Genomic DNA, 27,489 nt, shown 5'->3' with positions numbered 1-27,489 from the left:
AAAGTGGTACTCCACGTTTTCACTGGGGTAATATGAGAAAGGACTGAGCAGAAAGTAACACTTCAGTTCCTTCTTAGACTGATGATCTGTCTTTGAATTCCCAGTGGTATAAGTGAAGACCAATCAAGCAACTTGTACTTTTAGGCCCACCATTTTCTTTCTCCTGGTATCAGGGAAGGCCTAGAGAGGAGTCAGGACTTCCACCATTGCCCACATTCCTATCCCTGAAGTTCATGTAGTGCCAATGGAGGACTCAAGGAGAGCAATAACAAAGCACACCTAATCTTCCTAGTCAGGAAGATATAAGCACAGTCTGGTGAGTAAGTGGAATTCCCACACCCACTCAATAGAGTAAATGTAAATAGAAAACCTAGAATTTTATCCTTAATCCTCATCTCCTTATGGTCTCTTCAGAGGAAGCCATCTGAAAAACATTTGACTAATATTTAGGGTTTCACAACATAGTGCCAAATATGTTCAGCTTTTAACAGAATATCACTCATCATGTCAAGAACCAGAAATATTTCTTACTGAAGGAAAAAAAGACAATCAGTAGATACAAATACCAAGGCAATGGAAAGGTTATAATTATGTCACAAAAAATTTCAATGTGCCTGTCATTAAAAAAATGCTTCAACATGCAGTTATGAACACATCATTAATGGATTTAAAAAGTGTTAAGTCTCAGAAAAAAATAGCAGGTAGCAAAAAGAGTTAAATGAAAATCTTAAAATTGAAAAATACAAAAATCAGCAAACTTGGGTAGAGTTTCAGAAAAAGAGGACAAATAAGGTGGGACTTAAAAAATATAAACAAAATGATTACTAAAAACTTTGCAAATGGGGCAAAAGACCTAAATTTATGGATTCAAGAAGACTAGGATATGCCAAACAGTATAAACTCAGAGAAATCCTCACCAAGATATGTCACAGTCAAGCCTATGTACATTAGGGCCAAATACAAATCTTAAAAGCAATAAAGAAAAAAAACATCATATCTATAGCAGAAAAACAGTAGGAACAACATTATAGCTCTTAACAGAAATCAGTGGCACCACATTTTTATTTTGAATGTAGACAGAAAAGAACCCATAATTCCATATGCATTCAACTCACAATTCTATACATACCAGTGTTCAAATCAAGAATTAAGAACCCAATCAATAAATGGGCTAAGGAACCATGTATACACTTCATAGAAGATATAAAAGTGATCAACCAATACATGAAAAAGTGTTCAACATCCCTAGTAATTAGAGAAGTGGAAATCAAAACAACTCTAAAATTTTATCTCACTTCAATTAGAATGGCTATTATCAAGAATACAAGCAATAATAGATGTTGATGAGGATGTGGGGAAAAATGCACACTCATACATTGCTTGTTGGAGATGCAAATTGGTGCAGCTACTCTGGAAAGCAGTGTGGAGATTCCTCAGAAAACTTGGAATGGACCCACCATTTGACCCAGTTATCCCACTCCTTGGTTTATACCCAAGGGACTTAAAATCAGCATACTACAGTAACACAACCACATCAATGTTTATCAATTCACAATAACTAGATTGTGGAACCAATCTCAATGCCCTTCAATAAATGAATGGATAAAGAAAATGTGGTATATATACACAGTGGAATATTAGCCACAAAGAAGAATAAAATGATGGCATTTGCAGGTACATGGATGATATTGGAGAATATCATGCTAAATGAAATAAGCCGATCCCCAAAAATCAAAGACTGAATGTTTTCTCTGATCAGTGGATACTGATATATAACAGGGGGAGGGGAGGAGGTAAGGGAAAATGGAGGAAAGTTGGATTGTGTAGAGAGAAATGAGGGGGAGAGGAGCCAGGGGAAGGAAAGATAGTGGAATGAGACAAATATCATTACCCTATGTACATGTATAATTATAGGAATGGTGTGAATCTGCACTGTGCACAATCATAGAAATGAAAAGTTGTACCCCATTAGTGAATCAAAATGCATTCCGAAAAAATAAAATTTTTAAAAAAGAATTAAGGATAAATGATGATATTATAAGCAAAGGAAAATATAAAGATTAACGCAGCAGCATAGCCTAAAAGAAGGACTAAAGGAAGTCTGTAGGAGTTAGCTCAGATGTCCATAACAAAAATCTAGAATTTGTGAAGCATAAACAACACAGATATTTTCTCACTGTTTTGGAGGCTGCTAATCTAAGTCTGTGATCAGATTGCCAGATTGATTGATTTTTTCAAATTGGTAAGTTTCTTGTGAGGCTTCTCTTCTTCCTTGCATATAAATAGCTACCATCTTGCTGGATAATTATGGAGACCATTTTGTATGCAAAGGGAGGGGTAGGGGAGAGGGAGAGAATAGTCCTTGATATCTCTTCTTATAAGAATATTAATCATATTGTATCAGGGCCCCACTTTTATGTGTTTATTTAACCTTAATTAGCGCCTTATAAGTCTTATCTCCAAATACGACATTGATTGTTTGAGTTTTGGCACAAAAATTTGGGGGTATGGACACAATTCAGTTCATAACATTCTTGAAACAGAAAAACAAATGGTGAAAGAAGGAATCTTGAAACATCAAGAAGAAATGAAAAACATGGAACCAGCAAAAATGTGGGTAAATGAGAGATACTTCCCTCTTGTTCACTTTTGTAACTCATGATTTACAATTGAGGTTGAAATTACAGCACATTCTGATGGCATTGTAAACGAATACAAAATATTTAAAACAATTTTGTTATATTAGAGAAGGGGAAAATGGATGTAAAGGGAGTAGACATATTTTTTAAAAATTTTATTATAATTGGGAAATTGAAAAGGGATGTAAAGAGGGTTAAGACTTTAACACTGTACTTAAATTAGCAAAACACCAATGTCAGTGACTGCGATTAGTTACATATATACAGTCACATGTGACTTAAGGGTGGCAATCTGTGACGTGTATTTATTCAATTTCGTCATTGTGCGAATATTATGGAGTCTACTTACACAAACTAAACTGTCTATGAAATCGCTTGGCCTTATAATCTTATGGGGCTGCTGTCACATCTGGAGTTCATTATTGAGCACAACATGGTGTGGTATATGGCTGAGGAGGGTGATACCTTAAGCAACCCCTATACATGCAATACCAAGAGAGAGATATACTAAACATCATGATGCAGAATGTTAAGAGAATTCTAAGGTAATATTCACAATATCTATAGAAAGGAAGGAAAAACCAAAACAGAAATAACAGAGAATAATCAGAAAAGAATAATATTTAGATGACAAACTTAAAATATAGCATATCAATACTTAAATTCAATATAAAATGTCTAAACCACGAATGACAGAGATTCATAGGGTGGATTATAAAATGTGACTGAGCTATAATCTCTCCATAAAAACTCATTTTAAATATAACATAGGCATATTGAAAGGAAAAGGATGTAAAAGATGTGTCACACACATATTAATCAAAATAATAGGATTGGCTATTTTATCATTAATAAAGTAGACTTCAGAAATAGAAAATTACCAGAGACAGAATGGGACTTCATATAAGGATAAAAGGCTAATGCACCAAGGAAATGCAGCATTGATGGGTATCTATCACACAACAAAGATGGAAAAGAAATACAAGCTGGTAGATTTGAAAGCGGGAAATAGACAAATCTACAGGTTTACTAGAGATCACAGTGCTTTCCCTCAACAACTGATAGATCACCCAATCAGAAAATCAGCAAGAATGTGTCAGAGGTCAATACCATCAGTTGTCAAGATCTAATCGACAGCCAGAGTACATTTCCCTCCTCAATAGTAGAATATTACATTTGTTCTACGTGTCCACAAAACATACAGAAAGGTTATCCATATACAGGACGGTAAGGATAACAGACAAATTTGAAAGAATTGAAACAAAACTATGTGTAGTGATCAAAATGAAATCAAAGAAGGTATCAATATCAGAAAGTTAATGTGAAGATACACATGTAGTTGGAAACTAAAAAGTGCAATTCTAAATAATTCATGGTCTAAACAAAAAAGGCTCAAGGAAAATAAAAAAAGACACTAAATGTAATGCAAATGACAATATAAAGTTTTCTGGGATACAGCATAATTAATGTCAATTGAAAACTTCATAGCACTAAATATATAGATTAGAAAAGAAAAAGTCTCAATATCCTAATATTTCATCTCAAGAAACAAGGAAAAGAACAAAAAAAAGTAAGCAGAAAGAAGGAAATAATAAAAAGAAGAGCATAAATCAACGAATTTGAAAACAGAAAAATAATAAGTAAAGTCAATGAAACAAAGAATTTGTTATTGAAAAAGGACTCAAATTGCCAATAACTGGAATAAAAACTGATATCACTTCAGACGTTGTGACCCTCAGAGAAATAAAAAAGAATACTACCAAGAACTCTCTGTACATAAATTTGTCAACTTGAATTAAATGGACCAATTTCTGAAAAAGCACAAACTGTCACACCTAACCCAATATGTAATAAATAAAATTAGGTCTAAGTATCAAATAGTGGAAGTATAACTAAATCAAATGAATAAAACTCCTCAAAAAGAAATTTCTGGGCACAGATGGTTACCCAAATAATTGTACTAAATATTTAAAGAATTAACACCAATTTTGTACAATCTCTTCCATAAAGCAGAAGGAAACACTTAATAATTCATGGTATGATAGTTTTATTGTCCTAATATCAAAATACAAAGAAAGAACAAAAAGGAAGCAACTATAGACCAATATCATGAATGCAAAAATCCTTATCATGAATGAGTAAGGCTTACTCCAGTTCAATATTTGAAAACCAGCCAATATAATACATATTAATATTAATATTAATAGTCTAAAGGAGGAAAATCACAAGATCATCTCCATTAATGCAGTAAAAATAGTTAAATACTTCTGGTACTGGGATTGAATCCAGAGGCATTTTACCATTGAGCCACATCCCTAGTCTTTTCTGCTTTTTATTTTGAGTCAGGGTCTTGCTCAGATGCTAGGGCATCTATAAATTGCTGAGGCTGGCCTCAGACTCCCAAGTTGCAGAAATTATAGCTGCGTGCCTCCATGCCTGGCCAGTAAAGTCATTTAACAAAATTCAACACTCATTTATGATAATTTTCAGAAAAATACTTTAGAGGGATGCTCTGAACTTGTTAATGAACATTTTAAATAGCATTCTTTTTCCTACTAACACTAATTCAGCAAGAACTCACAGATAAATTCCCTTTGTGAAAAATCAGAATCTAATTGAGAGATTCATGCACCTTGAAAGAAAACGTAACCAGAGTCACAAAAGGTGGTAGGAAGATTTGGGACACAAGTTCACGGAAGACCTAGTCCCCAGCACAGCACCACGTAATCATGAAGAGAAATTCTGACTCTCAGCTTCATCTCATCAACATAGGAAGCAGGATAGTAAGTTCATAGGAAAGTTTCACCAAATTTAGAAATCTTGAAATTATAGCATTATCTTTCTGATCATAATGGAATAAAACTAGAAGTCAATAACAAGAAAAACTTTCGAAATTATACAAAACATAGAAATGAAGCAATATTCTCTTTAATGATCAATGGGTCAATAAAGAAATCATAAAGGGCATTAAAAATTAATGAATCAAAACTAATAAAAGCACAAAAATTAGACTTTGAATAAATAATCTAACCTCAAATTCATTAAAGGAAACTAGAAAAGCAAGAAAAAAAGCACAAAACTAATAGAAGGAAGTAAATAACAAGTATCAGTCAAAATAAATAAATTAGACACTAATGAAATACAAAAGATCAATAAAAAGAAATGCTGATATTTTGAAAAGATGAATGAATTTAACAAACATTTAGCTAGACTAAACAAGAAAAATCATCCAAACAAATAAGAGATGAAGAAAAAGTCATTAAAACAGATACCATATAAGCAAAACCAAAAAATCATTAGGGACTATTATAAACAACTTCAGGCCAAAATTTGGAAAACATTTTAAAAAATAGATGAATTTCTGGGCTCATAAAACCTACTGAAATTGAACCACATGGACACAGAAAACCTAAGGGAATAATATACGAGGAGATTGAATGAGAAAAAAATATCTCCCCTTAAAGAAAAGCCCTTAACCAGATAGCTTTATTGTTGAATTTTGCCAATTCTTTAAAGAATTAATGCCAATTTTTCTCAAGCTTAATCTGAAGAATTAAAAAGAGAGGAAATTCTTCCAAACTCATTCATCAAGGCCAGCACTACCCTGATAACAACACTGGACACGGGTGAAACAAAAATAGAAAACTACCTATCAACACCCGTGATTAGCATAGATGCAAACATTCTCAACATACTAGGAAACCCAATTCAACAGCACATAAAAAAATATTATATATCATGGTACAGTGAGAGTTATCACAGGGATATAAGGATGGCCAAATATACACAAACCAATAAATGGGATATATCACTTCAACAGAAATTAAGACAAAAGTCATATAGTCATCTTAATAGATGCAAAAAAAGAATTTGAAAAAGTTTCATATCACTTGATGACAAAAGAAAGAGAAGGAAGATATTGTGTCACAGTAAAGGGGGGTATATATGACAAACTCAAAGCCAGCATCATACTAAACGGGGAAAGCTGAAATTGCTTTCTCTAAGGTCAGCAACATGACAAAGATGTCCACTTTCGCCACTCTTACTCATTATTTTATTAGAAGTCTTAGCCTCAGCAATAAGGCAAGTGAAAGAAATAAAGTCATACAAATATGAAAGGAGGAAGTCAAATTATTCCTGTTTGCAGATGGCATGAATTTATATTTAGATGCCATTAAAAATCTGTAGAACTGATCAATGAGTTCACTAAGATTGCAAGATACAAAAATTAAACAAAAAATTGGTATCTTATTAATACAACTATAGCTAATTTGTTTAGAAAAAGCTTAAGAGCCAGGTACACTGGCCCATGCCTTTAATTACAGCAACCTGGAAAGCTGAGGCAGGAGGACTGTAAGTTCAAAGCAAGTCTTGGCAACTTACTGAGGCCCCTGTCTCAAAGTTAAAAATAATTAAGGATTTAGCTTAGTGGTAAAGTATCCCCTGCTGGTTTCAATCCCAAATGTGTGTATAATATATATGTATGTGAGTGTGTGTGTGTGTGTGTATATACATATATATAAATACTCCAGTTGAAATAGTTTCAGAAAGAAGATACCTAGGAATAAATTTATCCAAAAAAGTGAATGAAACTTGCTTGAAAATTACAAAGTATAATTACAGAAATTGGAGAGAATAACACACATACACACACACACACACACACACAAATTAAGGGATATCCTTTGTTCTTTGTTCATGGACTGGAAGAATTAACAATGCTGAAATATTTATATTATCCAGAGTAACTTAGATTCAATGAAATCACCATCAGAACCAATGACATTCTTCATCGAGATGGAAAATAAAATAAAAGAAAAAACTCCTAAATTTTTTACAGAACATAAAATACCTCAACAGCCAAAGTGATTCTCAGCAAAAACAACAGAGCTTGAAAAGTTACAATATCCGACTTCAAAATATACTACAAAGTGATAGTCAAAAAGAGTATTGCAATGACACAAAGTCAGACACAGACAAAACCAGATTCAAGACCAGAACAGAGTAGAAAGGCTAGGAAGACACCTATATAGTCATCTGATTTTCATCCAAAGTTCTAAGAACATGCTTTGAAAAAAGACAATATTTGGGAAAATTTGAACGTTCACATGCAGAAGAATCAAACTAAATCCCTGCCTTTGATAACTTACAAAATTCAACCCTAATGTAGCAAAGACTGAAATGTAAGATCTGAAACCCTGAGTATAGTAAAAGAAAATATAGGGGAAATACTCAAGATATTGGTCTGAGCAAGGATGTTTCAGATATGACACCAAATCACAGGAAAAAAAAAATAACATAAAAAAACTGACAAATTGGATTATATTAAACTAAAAGTTCCAGCACAATGAAGGAAACAATAAACAAAATGAGGTGATAACCTACAGAATGGCAGAATTACATATTTCTAGAATACATAACAACTCAAAAAATCCAACAACACTAAAGGAAATCATTCAATTAAAAATGAACCAATGGTCTGAATAGAAAATTTTCAATAGAAGACATCTAAGTTCCCCAAAAGTCTATGTGAAAAATGCCCAACATTACTAATCATCAAAGCAATGAAAATCAAAACCACAATAAGATATTATCTCACCACAGTCAGCATGGCTGGTTTTGAAAAGACAAAAGAAAAATGCCGGGATGCCTGTGGAGAAAGGGCAATTCCATAGTCTGTTGCTGAGAATGAAAATTAGTATAGCTATAATGTAAAAGAGTATTGATGTTCCTCAAAAACTCAACACAGAACTACCATATGAGCTAGCAATCCCACTACTGATTATATATTCCGAAGAATTAAAAACAGTATTAAGGCTATGTGTGTATTTCTATGTTTATTGCAGCACCTGCAAAAAAGTAGATGAATATCTGAGGTCATAGGCCAATTACCTTGACCTGATCCTTGCACCCTATATATATGAATGCCACACCATGATCATTAAATATGTTATGTATGTATTCAAATCTCATATTGTACCCATAGGTATGTACAACTAGTATATGTCAATTAAAAATAAAATATACTTAAAAAATAATTAGGTAGCCAAACAATACAATAGTTGAAATGGAAAGTTCACTAGAGGGATTTAATGATAGACTAACTAGAAGAAAGTATCAGCAAAGTGAAGTTTAGATCACTGGATATTTTCTAGTCAGAGTAGTGGAGGGAAACCAAAATGAAACATAATGTCAAATACTTAAGAAGCTTGGAAGATACCATATATTCAAGGGGATAAACAGATGATGAGCTATGTAAGTTTTCAGAATAGAATAGGACAGAAAGACTAAAATGCATATTCAAAAAATTTATGACATCTGTATTCTGGGGACGGAAATGTTAATCTACATCCAGGAATACCAAAAGGCTCCAAAGAGATGAAATCAAAGAAACACTGAATTCCACTATAATGAAGTTTTCAAAAGTCAAAGAGAAAGAGAATTTTCAAAGCAGTGAGAGAAAAGGAAATTGTTATGTATAATGGAACCACCATAAAATTACTAGGAGATTTTCAAATAGAAACCTTGTAGGAAGGAGAATGTAGAATGATATAGTCAAAATATTGAAAGAATAAATTGCCAACTAAGGATATCATACCTAGAAAAAACTGTCCATTAACAATGAAGGAGTCATAAAGAACTTGCCAAACACAGTTTAGAGGTATATAATATAATTACAAGTAATTTGTGAGAAATGGTAAAAGAAGTTCTTCCAGGTGAAAAGAGAAGATGTTAAACAGTAATACGATAATCTTAGGAGATTATGAAACTCACTGGTCAAATTTCGCATAATGAAAAATACAGAACCCTATTTTACTATAATGATGGTGAGTAAATAACTTTTAATTTTATTAAGTACAAATTTATAATTTTAATTATATAATTATTATTTTAAAAAACTAATATATGTATAATATAAATGAAAGTAATTTATTCTATCCATAACATTGAATATGGGAGCAGCGGTTACGGCAAAGATTTTTAAAATGCAATTGAAGTTTCTGTCAGTTTAAAATAGACTTATAACTAGAAGTTATTTTATGTAATCCCTAGAAAAACCATCACAACAAGAAAATATTTGTAGGTTTAACACAAAAGAAAAAGAGAAGGAAATTAAAAAAAACAAATTAATATAAAAAACACAACAAAACACAAAGTAAGACAGCAAGACAGGAAAAGAAAAGAACTAAAAGAATGTTAGTTTGCTTTCCACCATTATAACAAACAAGCAGAGATAATCATAATAATAAGAGAAAAAGTTGATTTGGGCTCATGGTTTTTGGATGTTCATGTCCACGGATGGGTGGACCCATCGGCTTAGCCCTCTACTGGAGAGGGTGCATATCATGGAGGAGCCTAGGAGGAGTGAAGCTTCTCACTTCATGTCCAGGAAGCAAAACCAAAGAGAAAGAAAGCTACTGGGATCTCACAACACCCAAGGGCACAACCCTAGTGATCCAAAGACCTCCTGCTGGGCTCTACCTCTTGAAGATCCCATGCTTCCTAACCAACCGGAAGCCCAAGCCTTTAATATATGAGCTTGGGGAACATTCAAGATCATCCTATAGTAATTAACAAAAGGCCAGTGGTAAATCCTTCCCTATTAATAACTGCTTTAAATGTAAATGGGTTAAGCTCTCCAATCAAAAGGCATATAGCAACTGAGTGGATTTCAGGACATACATAGTCTGGAGGAAGAGAGACAGGAAGAGATCCCATACGAATCATAACCAAAAGAGAAGGAGCGACTGTAGTTATTTCAGAAAAATAGAACTTTTATTTAAAAATTGTCACAAGAGACAAAGGAGAATGTCATATGATGATTAAAAGGACAATACACCAGGGATATGTAACAATATAAAATATATAAAACTAAGCACCTAAGAATTTAAAGCAAACATCAGGAATGAGGGAAAAATAGAGAGCTATACAAAAACAATAGTAGGAGAACTTGAGTATACCACTTCAATAGCGGAGGGAACATCAAGACACTATGTCAATAAGGGAAGAGAAGACTTAAAGAAAACTATAGATAAAATGGACCATAGAAGGTTCCATTTGACAATAGCATGTACATTTGTTTTCAGAATAGTTCACATGCTGGGTCACAAAGTAAGTCTTATGAAATTAAAAATGACTGCAATCATACCAACTGTCTTTTTTGACCACAATGGAATGAAACTAGAAAAAAACTAGAAGTTGTTTTTAAAATGTGGAAATTAAACAACATGCTCTTAAATAAACATTGAGTCAAATAAGGAAACAAAAAGGAAATTGGAAAATTCTGTGACACAAACAAAAATGAAAACAAAAAAAACCCACCACAACTTATGGAATGTAGCAAAAGCAATAAATACCAAGAGGGAAGTTCATAGCAATAAATACCAACATTAGAAAACAAGAAACATAACAAACAACCTAACTGTATACCTCAAGGAACCTGAAGAAGAAAAAAGTAAGCTCACGGCTAGCCAAAGGATAGAAGCACTAAGAATGAAAGTAGATAAAACAGGAGCAGAGGCAGAAGAAAGTTGTTATTCAAAAAGACAAACATATTAAGTGACAAACTCTCAGCTAGAGCAAGGGCAAAACAAGAGTCACATCCATAAAATTAGAAATAAAAGAGGAGACATTAATACTCATGCTGCAGAAATAAAAAAGATCTTAAGAGACTACCATGGGTGATTGCATGACAACAGACTGGATAACCTAGAACAAGGGGAAAACATTCTTAGAAATGTGCAACCTTAAAGACTAAACCATGAAGAAATAGGGTCTAAGATCTATAACTTGCATGGATTTGGATTAGTAATGCAAACATCCCATAAAAGAAAACCCCAGGACTAGATGACTCCACTGATGGATTGTACAGAATTCATTTAAATCAGCACCAATCTTTTTCAAAAAATCTGAGGAGGAGGAAATACTTCCAAACTCATTTTATAAGGAAAGCATTATAGTAAGGCCAAAGCCAGACCAAGAATCCATAAACAAAGAAAACTACCGGCCAAATTTTCTATAAATACAAATGAAAACATTCTCAACAAAATGCTAGCAAACCAAATCTAACAGTGCATTAGAAGGATCACACACCATGACCAAGTGAGATTTATACTTGGGGAACAAGAATTCTTCAACACATGAAAGTCAATTAATGTGATGCACTGCATTTACAAGACAAAGTCTCAAAAATCAAATGATCATCTAAACAGAGGCTGATAAAATTTCTGATGAAATTAAATACCCATTCATGATAAAATCTCTCACCAACTAGAAATAGAAGGAAATTCTCTCAACATAATAAGGTCAAATATTAAAAACCTACAGTAATCATCACACTCAATAGTGAAAAACTGAAATATTTTCTTTAAGATCATGAAGTAGGCAAGGATTCCCCTTGACACTTCTAGTCAAGATAGTACTATCAGTTGTAGTCTGGATAATTAGGTTAAAATAAACAAAGAATAAATAGGAGAACATGAAGAGCAAAAGGAAGACAATGAAAATTTTCAAACTATATGTTATATAGGAGTTAATTTCTAAAATATATAGAGAACTCCTACAAATCAAGAGTAAAACATCAATAATAGAGCAAATAAACAACAGCATAACTAATAATTGAACTCAGGACTTGAAAAGCTATTATACAAAGATGACAGACTAATGACCAATAGAAATATAAACATTAGTCAGCATCAATAATTATCAGGGAAATGCAGTTCACAAAATTAAACAACATACTCTTAAAATGTATCACTTGTCAGAATGATAACTGTAATAAAGACCGCAATTTTAGGCAAAGAAGAGCAGAAATTGGAACACTTGGACACTGTTGGTGGGAATGCAAAATGGTTTACCACTAAGATGATTTAGTATGAAGGTTACTAAAAAAATTTAAATTAGAATTACCATATGATGTAGAAATCCCATTCCTGGGTGTTTTTCCAAAGAATTAAAATAAGGATGTTAAAAAGATTCCAGGAGTCCTATGTTCCTATATCAATTTTCATAATAGGAAAGAAGTGGAAACAAAGCAAATGTACATCAAGACATGAATGGATAAAGAAAATACAATAAATCTGTATCATGGGATACTACATCACATTAAGGAAGAAATTGTACAATATATTACAGGAGTGAATCTTGACTTTATGCTTAGTGAAACAAACTGCAGAACAAGAAATTCAAGATACCAATTACATAATAGAATCCAGAGTAGGATGGTGATTGTCAGATGCTGGGTATAGGGGAAAAATGATTTACTGATCAATGGGTAGAAAGTCTCAGTTAAGCAAGATGAATACACTCTAGAGATCCGCTGTAAAATGTATCTATTATCAATAGTGATATTTTAAACATTTAGAAAATTGTTGAGAATAGCACTTATGTTAAGTATTCTACCATGATAAAATAAAATAAAAATTGGCAACTCCACCAGAAATGTACAAATGTGCCTTTTTCCCCACATCCCTGCCAACACCTATTATTGTTTGTGTTCTTGATAATAGTCATTCTAACTGGAGTGAGGGTGAATCTTAGAGTTGTTTTAATTTGCATTTCTCTACTTACTAGAGATGTTGAACACATTTTCATGTATTTGTTAATTGCCTGTATATCTTCTTCTGTAAAGTGTCTGTCAAGTTCCTTGGTCCATTTATTGATTGGGTTATTTGTATTTTTGTTGTAAAGTTTTGTAAGTTCTTTATAAATTTTGGAGATTAGTGTTCTATCTGAAGTGCGCGTGGAAAAGATTTTCTTCCACTCCATAGACTCTCTTTTCACATTATTGATTGTATCTTTTGCTGAGAAAAAATTTTTTTAGTTTGAATCCATCCCATTTATTGATTCTTGCTTTTATTTCTTGGGCTTTGGGAGTCTTGTTAAGAAGTCTGATCCTAAGCCAACATGATGAAGATTTGGGCCCACTTTTTCTTCTATTTGGTGTAGGGTCTCTAGTCTAATTCCTAAGCCCTTTATCCATTTTGAGTTGAGTTTTGTTCAGGGTGAGAGATAGAGGTTTAATTTCCTTTTACTACATATGGATTTCCAGTTTTACCAGCACCATTTGTTGAACAGGCCCTCTTTTCTCCATTGTATGTTTTTGGTTCCTTTGTCTAGTATGAGGTAATTGCATTTATGTGGTTTTGTCTCTGTGTCTTCTATTCTGTACCACTGGTATGCCTGTCTATTTTGGTGCCAATATCATGCCATTTTTGTTACTATTGCTCTGCAATATAGTTTAAGGTAAACTGTGGTGTATATACACAATGGAATATATTAAGTCATAAAGAAGAATAAAATTATGTCATTTGCAGGTAGATGGATGGAATTGGAGAATATCATGGTAAGTGAAATAAGCCAATCCCCAAAAATATAAGGCCAAATGTTTTCCCTGATAAGTGGATGATGATACTTAATGGGGGTGGGGAGGTGGGGGTAAGAGAAGAAGAGAGGAACTTTGGATTATGTAATGGGAAATGAGAGGGGGGAGGGGGTGAGGTCATGAAAGATGGTGGAATGAAACAGACATTACTACCCTATGTACATGATTACACAAATGGTGTGAATCTACATCATGTACAACCATAGAAATGAAAGGTTGTACCCCATTTGTGTACAATGAATCAAAATGAAGTCTGTAAAATTAAAAAAATTAAAATAAATTAAAAGAATTATTCTAAAATTTATATGAAAACTCAAAATAATTAAAACTTATGATAAATGTTAATAATTCCTGGAAGGTTGAACAGAGGTGCCAAGGCTGAGGGTTTTCTCTGCCATTGGTCTTTTTGTTTGGCTCTAGTATTCTTGGGATGCAAGAATTTTTTCAAAATAAGAAAATCACTTAATGTGACACACATCATTAGCAAAGATTAAAAATTCAAATGGTCATCTAAACAGATGCATTAACAGTATGATAAAGTTAAACATTTGCCTCTTCCTTCACAAAGGAGAACAGAAGTTCCAGGTGCATAGCTGAACTTTGGGGTGAGTGACTGAGCAAATGCTCCAACTCCAATAGGGAGAGACTGAGACCTTGCAAGACTCAGGAGACCTGGAATGATGGCATAGAAAGAGGAACAAAAAATGCTGTTAACAGTCACCCTGGCTTCCAGCTAGGGGAAGTACCCACTTCAGCACGGGAGAGGGGGAAAGGAGAGTCCAGGCAAACTCTATCAGACTAAATGCCTGCAATCCTAACAGTTGGAAATTTTCAGTCATCACAGGCTTGCTGTCAGGTAAGGGAGAAAGCTGGCATCTGCACAGTAGCTTTGCTTTGAAAAAGAAGTTCACATCGTCTCCCCACAGAGCCCAGATTGCTGTAGTTAGGCATCATTTTGAGCAGGGCGCTGTTGTCTGTATTTATACTTCTCCCAGGGTCAAAACTCCTGCATATCCCCATCTCTGAGACTCCATGGACATTCTACCACATTAGAACAGGGGGCTGGTGCTTCACAATCCCAGATTAATGCAGAAGAGGAACTATGTCCCCAGTACCCAACCTGCTCAGTGTTCTGCATCATAGGAAGTAGACATGTCAGCAGAGAGGGGAACAGAGAGTGTTGCCCTCAAGAACTAAGAGAGCAGGGCATCTGTCCTTTGGGAAATACGGTGTGGTCAGTCATGTGTGGACTCATGCGTATGCAAGGAATGAAAGCAGATGCCCGTGTGGTTTTTCTCTGTGGGCAGCTGTGTGGGAGATCTTGCCACCATTGTGGCTAAGAGCAGGTGCCACAGAGGGATTGATGCTAGGTGATGACTGTCCGGATTCTGGAATGTTTGGCTCCTTGATGGCAGCAACTTTACATTGCATTCATTGTTCTCTCGGTTAGCACTTAGAAAACATGGCGTCATCAGAACATAGTATATATTTACAGGACTAATTAATAGACAACTCTGGGATTTTAATTCACTCCTTCAGTAGATAATTTTGAGCTTCTTGTTTGTCCAGGAGCAAAATCTATGATAATGACAGATACAGACTGTACTCTCAGGTTGTGGAAGCTGGATATTTAAATAATGTTTTTATAAATCAACTTTGGAAAGTGTTTAACCATGCTTATTCAAATATTCTTTCTCTTTCTGCTACCCTGAGACTCCTGTTATTTGTTTGTATGCCTATGGTGTCCCTTATGTCTTTTCCTCTGTCTCTCAGAAGACAGCCTCAACAGACACATCTTCAAATTCACTGATTCTTCTTTTGCTAACTAAAATGTGTTACTGATTTCTTGTAGTGAGATTTTTATATAACTATTATCTCTTTTTTCCCATATTTTTATTATTGCATAATAATTGTATGTAATGATGAGATTTGTTGTTTTAGATTCATACATGCACACAAAATAACAACATAATTTGGCCAATATCACTGCTATTTTATTTTTCAATTCCAGTATTTTTAATGTACATGTATTTTTAAAAAAAATATTTCTATCTCTTTGCTGTTAGTCTTTATTTGGTGAGATGGTTTCCTTATACTTTCTTTTAATTCACTCAGCAAGTTTTCCTTTAGCTCTCTGAACTAACCTAAAGGAACAGCTGACTTAAGTCTGTGGCCAGTAAATCCAATGTCGGTGACTCCCAGCCTTTCCTGAGGGGCTCTTTTGGTGAGCTGCACATGTCATTGGGACTTTGGTACTTTACAGCTGTAGCTCAGCCATTACTTCCTGCTTAGGTAAAGTCTAAAAATCACTGGAGATGAGAGATGAGGACCCTCTCAGTTCTTTTCTGAGGAGTTAAACACATGCATTCAAACTTCTAGATTCTTTTGGGTGTAGTGGAGCATTTCAAAGCTCAGGATGTTTCCAAATTTTCCAATTATGTTTTTGGCCAGTCTCTTACTTACCCCAGTGGAGAGTAATGCCTCAGGAAGCTGCGATGTTATACAAATGCATGGAATATTTTTTTTGACAAATATCCTGGGAAAGATTCTCCCTGTGAATATTCTCTGACTTCGTTCCCAGAGAGATAAGCTCTTTTTTAGTGATGCTTCATAGGGAGTGGCTGGACAATTGCCAAAGAATGGAAATTGTCTCAAGATGTGTGCTTTTGTTTGTTTGTTTGTTTGTTTGAGCTGCAAACCAATTCTTCCTCCTCCTCCATTGTCTATTAGGCTGCTGTTATTCACAGCTCCCATAGTTTTGGGGTTGCTCATTCACAAGGCTGCTGCAGTACTACAGAGGGGGCAAGATAGGAAGAGTGAAAACTACCACCAGTCTCACTGCTCTACCTAGATTTTCTTTTTTCTCTTTTCATGAAAAGTCTATGGACTATTGCAAGCTTTCTGTTAATTTCCAGCACATAGAATGTTGATTTTCAACATTTCTGCCATTTTTCTTGGACATTTTATAAAGAATTGATTTTCAAAAATCATCACGTTCCTGAAAATGCTTCTGTCTTTTGTGTATTAATTATACCTGAAAACAAATACCTGTTTCTCAATGTTTACATAAAGACAGGTCAATTTTATGTTATATGAACTGATTAACCATGCAAAAGCATTTGGTTTACAAGTGTTAGAACAAACAAGGAACAAGTTCTAGGAGTGTACGCTGTTATTGCCATTTGGTATCAGTAATAATTTATTAGTGCCTGGCCTTATATTTTCTTGAAATGGGCCGCAGGAACTACATCTGCTTATGGATGCCAAAATGTCTAGAGGCTCAGGAGGGGAAGGTGCAGGAATAACAAGTAGACCCATCAAAATGAGACGTTTTAAAGATGCTTAGACCACTTACAAGATCATAGGTGAAAGGAAACTCCTCATATTGAAAAAAATATTTATCTTTCTTTCTTTCTTTTTTTTTTTTTTTGTTAATTCTTGCCTTTAAATGCATTCACCAACTCCATCCCCAGGATACAAATTGTATACAGAGTAAATCAATCACAGATTATGTCTGAAAAATAAATCTTCCTCTAAGTTCAGATTCATTGTCACTCTTTTAAAAATGTAAACACCAATAATTCTCAATTGTTTTCTTTAGAAAAGTGACACATAGTTAATGATCCCTGATGGGAACTCTTCTGCCTACTTCCCTTTAACTTCCTATTTTTCCTCCCCTCTTTCTTATGTTTAGCATCAAAATAAAGCATAATTGAGACTATTTTAAACATTTGGAAGATCCAGCAAATCTTCCGACAAGCAAAATGTACTCAGACGTGTTTTTAGAACACATGTTAAAAAATCTATTTTGGCTTCACTTCTCAGCCATCCCCACTACTTTGCTCTCCAGCTGTGAACCCAGTGCCTCAGACAATCCTCCAGAAGTAGGACTCCCCTGCCTCTGAGGTGCTCATCCCCTTGGATGTGGTTATTCAGCCTGTTTTGTCTATTCGTTTCCTTCTGCTTTCTGACTTCCAGATTGGTATCGACATTGCTTATATATTTGAAAACCTCTCTCATCAACTCAACTTTTCTAGGTTTCTAACCTTTTTAAATTTACTGTAGCATCAATTCTTGACGTAGCAATATTTTAAAAGGGGAGAAGAGAAATCCATGTAAATGAATGAAGTGAGGCCATTCTACTTAATTTTATTTTAATATTTTACACACTTGCTCTTCTGCATTTTATTTTGGTTTTTCTTTGTATTTTTATTTCATCTTTTGACACATGTGTAAATTTTAAGTTTTCTTTTTTTGTCTTTAGAAAAGAATAAACCCGGCCATAATCCTCAAATATTTCTCAAACAAAATCATATGTATTAATTATTATCTATGATTAATGAGGTTCATTCAGAGAACTTCTTAATTGCTGTAATTGGTGATCAGTCACAGTTCAGCATAGTAAAAGGAACAACTTCAGGTATTTCAAATAAAATGATATTTAATTATGGGAATGAGACACATTAAAAATTGTAGAATTGTCTGGAAGAACGGAAGATAATATTGCTCTTCAGAAACATGCTTTTGCTACTGCACAAAACTGGTGACTGACAAATAAAAGTTGAAATCACAGAAAGCTTTCATTTGTGCAATAAACCAGGAATGTTGCCTCCTTCTCATTCTGATCCTAAAATCAGGCTTTGTGGAATTTCATATCCATAAACATAGCTGCAAGGGAGTCTGAAAAATGTAGATTTTATTTCTCTTTGTCCTACAATAGAAATAGGGATAGATTGATTGTCTAAGAACCAATCCATTGTCAGCAAGTGAGTGCTAGGTCTTTTGACTCCTATCCAATTTCTTTTCCTATAACTGTACTGTGGTTTCTTTTGTTTGATTTTCAAGTCACAAGTTATATTACTATAGCCTTGTTTATATTTTTTTCTCCATTACTTATTTGGTGCCTACCCAGTTTTTGTCAAAGACCAAATAAAACCTAAAACAATGTGAAGCTGCCAGGCTTGTTGGTGCATGCCTATAATCCAGGGACTTGGGAAACTGAAAGCAGGAGAATCACAAGTTCAAGTTCAACTCAGCAAGACCCTAAGCAATTTAAAAGACCCTGGTTAAAAATTAAAAATAAAAATGATTGGGGATGTTGCCCAGTGGTGAAGAGTTCCTGGGTCCAATTTCCAGTACCAAAAAAAAAAAAAAAAAAAAAAAAAGCTTAGAATATTCTATAATTACATAAAAAATAACATATAGGTGAAATTCAGACATATCACCTTAAAAAGAATTGACTGTTTTAGTTTGTTTATATTAGAAGATTAATTTTTAAATAAATTATGTGTGTATGCAGTTATACATATATATACATGTGCATGTTTCTATATGTTTGCATACAAATACATACAATTTTATCCTGTGAGAACTTTTATTTGTTGAGATAGACACAATATTGCTTTTCCCTTTCTACATAACCATATAGCATATTGTATAGTAATGATATAATATTCCAAATTGTTTTCTATAGACAAAAATCACAGATTCATGTGATTTTTCATTAGATAACATGTAAGTTAATTTGAGGAACATAAACATCCTGAATCATAAGCTAGATTATTATTTTTAAATTAACAATATAATTTCCTGAAGTTTTATTTCTATTGTAAGCAGAAAGGTAGTCATTTTTGTGAGAAAAATAATTTTTTTTTCTCATTTTTAAAAATCACTCAGCAGTCTCAAGAATAATTTCTTTGTATGACATTTTGTTACCTTTTAATTCCAATTGAAAACTTTTTTGGTGTCAGAGCACTGCTTGCAAAAATTTTATTCATCTAAAATATATATTTTTATTTTGGTTTCTTTTCTACCTTTACTGGGGATTGAATCCAAGGGTGCTTAACCACTGAATGACATCCCTGGGCCCTTTTTAAAATATATTTTATTTAGAGACAGGGTCTTGCTGAGTTGGTAAGTGCCTCGCTACATTGCTGAGGTAGGCCTTGAACTTGTGATCCTCCTGCCTCAGCCTCTCGAGCTGCTGGGATTAGAGATGTGTGCCTCTGTGCCTGGCTCTTTTCTACTTTGTCCAAGGATTTTTTCATTGTAGACTGATAAAAGACAATAAATCATTGCAAATGTATTTAAGAGATGTAGATTTCGTGTCAAGTCAGATTTTTAATAGAATAAGTCACAGAAAATAAATAAAATGTGATTTAACACCCTAAGAGATAGAGATGCTTCCAGACTTAATGATTGTTTGACTTGAAATTATTGACTTTTCCTGTATTCTACTACTTTTGGTGTTGATCTGTTCTTCTTTTCTAGGGCTTTGAGATGTAATGTTAGGTCATTTAGTTGTTGACTTTTTTATTCTTTTAATGTATGAGCTCAATGCAATGAACTTTCCTCTTATGAATGCTTTCAGAGTGTTCCAGAGATTTTGATATGTTGTATCATTTACCTTTAAGAATTCTTTTATAATGGTGCAAAGTCTCATGCATTCATTAGAAACCTCTCTTTTAATTTTGGATTTTGATTGTTTTCCTAGGTCAGCAATGTGAATTTTGTTACTCTCTTAGAGATGCTTGGCAGCAGCAGTGAACTATAATCCTGGTGAGCATGAGGGTAAACAACCAATACACCAGGGTGTACCACGTTGATAAGCTGTGATGTCTGGAAAGTTAGGTGTATTATACACATCTTTGGCTGACAGTATTTTCAATTTAAAATTATTCATTTTAGATATAACCCCATTATAAGTCAAAGAGCATCTTTATAATTTCCAGGGCACTATGATTTTATGTGTGGAAATTGATCAAGAAATCAGATGGCCTAAAGTAACACTGAAAACAATAGAAAGAGAAAAGTTATATGCAGATGGTAGGTAGAGTTTTATTTTTAACATTGTGCCTTTCCCCAAGAAACTAATATCCCTAAATGACATACTACAGTTTGGAAGATAGTGCTAAACTGTGGCAAAATAGACACTAAACTTATGCAAATGCCCAGATACAATGCAAGTTTATTTCTAGCTCACATGATAATTCAGGTGGCTCTTTTCCACAGAGTGATTCAGAGTCCCAGACTCCTTCTGAATTGTGGCTCTACCTTTCCTCATACCTGGATTCACTAGTATAAGGGGAAGTAGACTGTGCAGAAGGCAAATTGATTACTACATTATTTACCTGGAAGTGGTTCCCATTACTTTTGTTTATGTTAATTAGATAAGAACTCATCACATGACTACATCTGGATGTTAGTTGTGCAAATAAAGTCATGAACAACCAGGATGTTTCAGTCAACAGTGGGCTACATATTCAAGGTGATCGAGTAAGATAATGGAGCTGAAAAATTTCTCTTGGCTAATGAGATTACAGCACAACACATCACTCAAATGCTTGTGGTGATGTAGGTATAATAAAATGTATTACAGTAACATTTGTATGAATGTAAAGTTATATAAAACTATGTACTGTAGGTATGCAGTAGGCTATACTATTTAGTTTTGTGTAAGTACATGCTATAATATTCACAAAATGGCATTTCTGTTGAGGCATTCCTCCCAATATATTTCTGTGATTAAGTGACACAATTGTAAATTTAATTCCTAACTGTAGCTGCTTCCCAGCTGAAAGTGCATAGTGAGACTCATGGAGAAGTCACTGCTTCCAGTCATGTTTCTCTGACCACCAAATTTACTCTTAATTTTTTGGAAGGGAAGTTTGCACTTTTGTCTCCACTTGAAGAACATGCTTATTGCATTCCTAAGGGAAAATACAAAGTTCTGATTAAATTACTGCATCCTGCTCACAATCCATGGCCCAGATGTATGCTCAGTGACCTGCTAACTAAACTAATAAACTATTTTCCCCTGCTTTTTTTTCACACCAGATATACAATGGTGAGAGAACGGTTGGATATTATGGCACTAGTCATTGGTTACATTCTGCTAAGGAGATGTTAAATATCCTTAAGTAGAGTATGGTCTAGGTCTTGTATTTCTACTCTTTGTGAGGAATTCTATTGTCCATTGCTCTTCATGGCTCCTGGTTTCAGCTCTAGAATTTCTTTCCCAGTCCCTTTCCCTCATGCATTGTGTGTATTGGGCATTGGGATTCTTCCCTCTTAGGGCTTGCAATAGTTTTGAGTATTGAATGTCCCCAAAATGCCCACATGTTAATGGTCTACAGGCAACATTATTGAGAAGTGTGGGAACCTTTAGGAAGTGGGACCTTGTGGGATATTCCAAAAGGGAATTCCCTGGAAGGGAATGTGAGGCTGACTCTTTCCTTAACCCTCTTTCTTCCTGACTCATGAGGTGGGCAGTTTGCTCTGCCACATGTTTCCACCATTGCCATCTGTCACACCCACCAGAGGTCCAAAGCCATCAGTTTACCTGATATTTGACTGCAACCTCCAAAGCCATCAGTCAAAATAAACCTTCTCTATTAATTAGTTAATGATCTCAGGTATTTTATCATGACAGAAAGCTGCCTGACACAAGACTGACCAGCATGTATGGCTGACTTCTTATTCATTCAATATTGAGGGCATGCATGCGGATGCTTGCCTGCCAGTCACCTGTTGTTATAGCCCAAGCCCATGCTTCCTTTGTCAGCACGGCACTTTAAAAATCTTGATAGCCTTCAGAAATATTTGCTTCTAATTAACTCACAGTATCTGTGATCATAGTCACAACTCTTCTCTAGACATAGTTCTTATGTTCATCTTCTAATTTTGCTTTCTTTCCCTCAAGTCTGTTTCTCCAAGCCTAGGTGCTATTAGCTTAAAATCATTTTAGGAAATGAAGTTGATGTGAGAGTAAAAGTGAATTTTGTATGGATTTCAAGAGCCAACCTTGCTACTTGTTTGTCAGTCATATAGGCTCAAATCCTGTTCTTCAAATACTTTGCTAAAAGAAACACATAAAGGCTATTCATGTTGATACTTGTTGGCTCTTACAACAATTTTCTTAGAACCACTGTATTATATCTTCTTTCTTCTGACCTATCTCAGGAAACAGCTTAACTAAATACTTTGATACTATCTAGCGTAGCTCCCCAACTTCCCAGCCTACATCATTTATTTTCCCATTGCCTAACTGCTAAGTCCATGCCATATATATATATATATATATATATATATATATATATAATTTTTTTTTTTTTTTTTACCAATAACACTTTATTTTGAAGCCAGTCTTGAAAATCAGGATGGGGTTGTTGTTCCCCTGGTGTTGAAGATCGAACACCTGAGAAATGCTGGGGCAAGAGCAAAAAGTTTTATTTAAAGGATAGAACAGGGAGAGAGAGGAGAGAGAGAGGGAGAGGGAGGGAGAGAGAGAGAGAGAGAGAGAGAGAGAGAGAGAGAGAGAGAGAGAGAAACTGACTCCTCTGGGGAGAGGGGGTTCAGATCTGGTGCCTGAGGAAGTGGGTGTGTCTTGTCCCTTTTATAGATTTTAGTTTTGCTTTCTTCTCATGCCCCTTTCTCCCATCTTGCCTATGTGGTGGTCAAAAGGGCGGGAAGAGAGCCATCCAGGGTGTACCTCTCCCTATTTTCCATATCTCCCCAAAAAGGCAGGAAAGGAGTTGCCCAGAGGGTACTCATTATTATCAACTTCTTGCTGCAAGGGACAGTTCCCTGGAGGCAGGTGACTTGGCAACAGGTGAGGAGGAGGGGGAAGTGTTCTGGAGGTATTAGCATTCCATTTTCTTTTTGAACTAGCCCCTATCTTCTGGTCCTGATCATCTATCTACACTGACTGGCTGTAGGTTGTTCTTATATCAATTTCGAGGTGTCAGTTTCTATATCGTAGGGGAAGGCCAAACTGAGGAAACACACATGAAAAATGTTTGCTATCTTTACACAAGGTAAGATTATTTTCTCCTTCATGTTCATAAACTGAGGTGGATATTCTTGTTAGTATGAAGTTTTTTCCTTTATTGTCATCCAGAGACCCAAGTTACTCTTATCTTTTGTCATCCCCTGGGAACACGAACACATTTATCTATGTTGTGGAAGGAGGAAGACACTATGCAGTATACACAAGGTTCTTAATACTTTTCTTAGAAAGTGGCACACAGCATTTCTCATTCTGTTGATATGAACCAACAATGAACCAACAACCACAGGTCAAAGCCATCTGCAATGTGTGTGGTCTTGGACATGGAGTTGGGTTCCATTAAGAAGCTACAGCAGAAGACGATGAAAATGGAGAAAGGACCTTGATGGACAGCTGGCATCTCTTGTCTTATTGTATAATTAACATTCAGTGTGACTTTATATATTCTAAAACACTTATAAATATATCATTGTGTAATGTGAATATACTGACAATTTTGTAACAGAAGAAAATTCATCTTTGGAAAGATTAGTAGTTTTCCCAAGATCATGACAGTCAAAACCTACATACAAACACAAATTCTCTTTCCAAAGTTCATGCTCTTCTTGAAAAATTGGTCAGAAAAAAAAAAGACAAAAAGAATTATTATGTTTGATATGATACAAACTTTAAATTAATACCTTCACATGATCTAGAAAATGTTGAATGGATTTTTGATCAGTAACACACGGCCACAAATCTCAGCTTATCTAATATTTTTTCTTACAATAGTAAAGTCATAAAAACTAATGTCATTAAGTCAATTATTTCATAACTTTAAAATTGACCAATTACAACTGCTTCCCTCTTGAGTAAAAGGATTAAGAATTATTTTTGTGTGAGTGGGAACTCACATTTCATATTCCAATAATAAATATATTTAGAGGTTTACTTAAGACTTCAGAATCAATTTTCTAATGCATCATGTACATTAGGAAATTGACTAAGATTAAAGAGCTATTTATTCTCTTGTTTTTTGAAAGTCATTGAGAAACTGCTTGGAAGGAGTCCCTGAACTAACTGTTCCAGTGCTGAAAGGACGTAAAAAGGAAATTCAATGAAGATAAATTTTTCCTTTATTTTGTGCTTTTGAAAAATCAAATAAATATAATCAGTATTCTGGAGTATTTTTGTTTCTCTCTCTTGGCCTGATCTATATACAGATCCAAATCTATAAGACAGTCACAGAATGACAAAATATAAAATTGAACAGAAACTTTGAGACCATCTCATTTATTCTCTCATTTAGTATAATTTTAAAAAATTAAATAATGGCATACACACTCCTTTTTTTCTTTCCTAGGTTATGCAATTTGAACTTATTTCTCTGAGCAAATAAATTATTGTTGGTAATAATTTTCTTTGTTGGAAATGCAAAAGATGTCCCAATTGTTTGCTTTTCCATTGGACATCACTATTCTATTTGGCTTTTTTTTTTTTTTTTTTTTTTTTTTTTTGGGTCAGGTCTTATTAATTTCTTGGCACTTCTTAGATTTTTATTATTGTGAATGATTTGATATATATCCTTTAATGATAAGAGAATTATATTTTCTGACTTATAGAAACGATTAATGAACTGAAGAGGGAAATTTCTTTTGGTAACATTATGATGTCTCAATGATTAACTGTTGACTAAAGGAATAATGAAAAAATATTTAGCACTTCCTTTGTATAATCTTGTTGACATAATCATATCTATAATTACTATTATAAATTATCCCTTTTAGGATAAATCTTGGTATTTGTAAAAATTATAATTCTTCAATGAATAACTCTGACTACTCTAGACTAACATAACTTTGCTTAAATTATTTTGGGTTTGTCTAATTGAACATATTGGACTTGGCACATAGTTAATTAACAAATGCTGTGTACTAGTGTCTTTGTTAGCTTGCTTGTTTCCTGTACTAAAATTGATCTCAGATTTAAAATATCAAAGACTTTTTTCATTTGGCCATCTGTCATAATATATGATTATAGATAAATTCTATTTGATGAATTATGGCTTTATTAGAGATTTACTATTCTAGCATTTTTCTTCGATGACTTTGGGAGATGAAACTTATTCAAGTTATGCAACCACAGACCAGCCTCTAAATTGGGATTTGTGGCTCACTGTCTGAAGTATGGTCTAGACAATAGCAAATTCCTCTATTCTGCACAGGCTGCATATAATAAATTGCCAACTTGAACATTGACTTAGCTGAAACATTGCATTTCATATTTCAATGTTGCATTCCATTTGATTAAACTAAATGTTGGATATAGAAGTAGAATTCTGGTGTCTTCATTCCATGAGCTAGCTGTGAGGTTGTGCTGCTTGGACACAACCCAGAGGACCTTGAAACCTGCCCAGAACACTGAACACCAAGTCCTTGACTGCAAGCACTAGACTGTGGATGTTTCTTTCCTGCTTGTTTAATGTTAAACACGAAAGTGAAAAGCCCAGTATGCAATGAGTCAAATTCTTCCAGAGTATTGGTTACATCCTTGAAGCTATCTTGGCCATCTTGGTAATTTGCTATATGTCACTACTTTTACTAAAGAAACCATTTATTGGAAGGTACGGTTTCTAAAATTACACACTTTTCCTAGGAGGTTTTGAAAAAGACAAATAATGTGACTACTTTTCTATGAGCTTCAATATGAAAATGTGATTCTGTTCCTGATTCATTCATTCAACAAAAATACCTATTACATACATGGCATTACTCTCAGTATAGTTAAAAATATAAAGATGTGGTCATGGGTTATAATCTTTCCCTTAAATAATTGTAATCTAGTTTTGGTAACCAGATATGCATGTATTTGCCTGTTGATGGCAATGCATGACAATAGCTTCTCCAATGTGTAGAAAGACAGAATATCATCAAGTATCCCAGCTGAGACAAATAGGAATGGATAGAGGGAACATGTCACTGTATCCTGAGTTATTGAATATAGATTTTATGGAGAAAATGGAGCTGACTCCAATTCACAAAGAACGAAAGCAAATTGTGGGGAAAAAATAATTGGGCAAAACAAAGAAGCAAGAAAATCAATGACTTTGGGGTTAATGAACAGTTATTCTGACAATAATACAGAATATGTGGATATAAACAATGATTCCTGTTGGAATTAGTGATAAAATAATCAGTTACATATTGGTATCTACCTTATACCTTTCTAGTGTGCAAGATTAATTAGATAGAGGATGATTTCAAAAGAATGTGGAAATTGCCACAATAGATATTAATAACTCAATCGTTTCCTCATTCATTCAGTATTTAAGTCATTCATTTAGTGAATTAATAATATACCTTACTGGTGCAGGAACCGAAAGAGTGAATAAGATTTAAATAGCTCCTACTCTGCTACTCTCTAGAGTATCTTCTACTACACTACAAATGACAAAAGAATTGATAAGGGAAGTAGAAAATAATTAAATATGATAATGTTAAAAATCAGGGAATCTTAGTGAGGTCTTCCAGAGTTGGTCAGGAAGTGAAGGAAGAACAAGACATAATCTCTAAAGATCACGGAATCCTTTTGAAAAATGCTACAGTTACTTGGAGATCTCAAGGATGAGTAAGACATGAGAAAATGCACCAGAAAATGCTATTTTCTGGGCAGAGAAAATAGCATATGGCCAGTCTGGAGGA

Source organism: Sciurus carolinensis, chromosome 9, assembly GCF_902686445.1.
Source record: "Sciurus carolinensis chromosome 9, mSciCar1.2, whole genome shotgun sequence".
Taxonomy (NCBI): domain Eukaryota; kingdom Metazoa; phylum Chordata; class Mammalia; order Rodentia; family Sciuridae; genus Sciurus; species Sciurus carolinensis.
Note: the sequence above shows the minus strand (reverse complement) of the source record.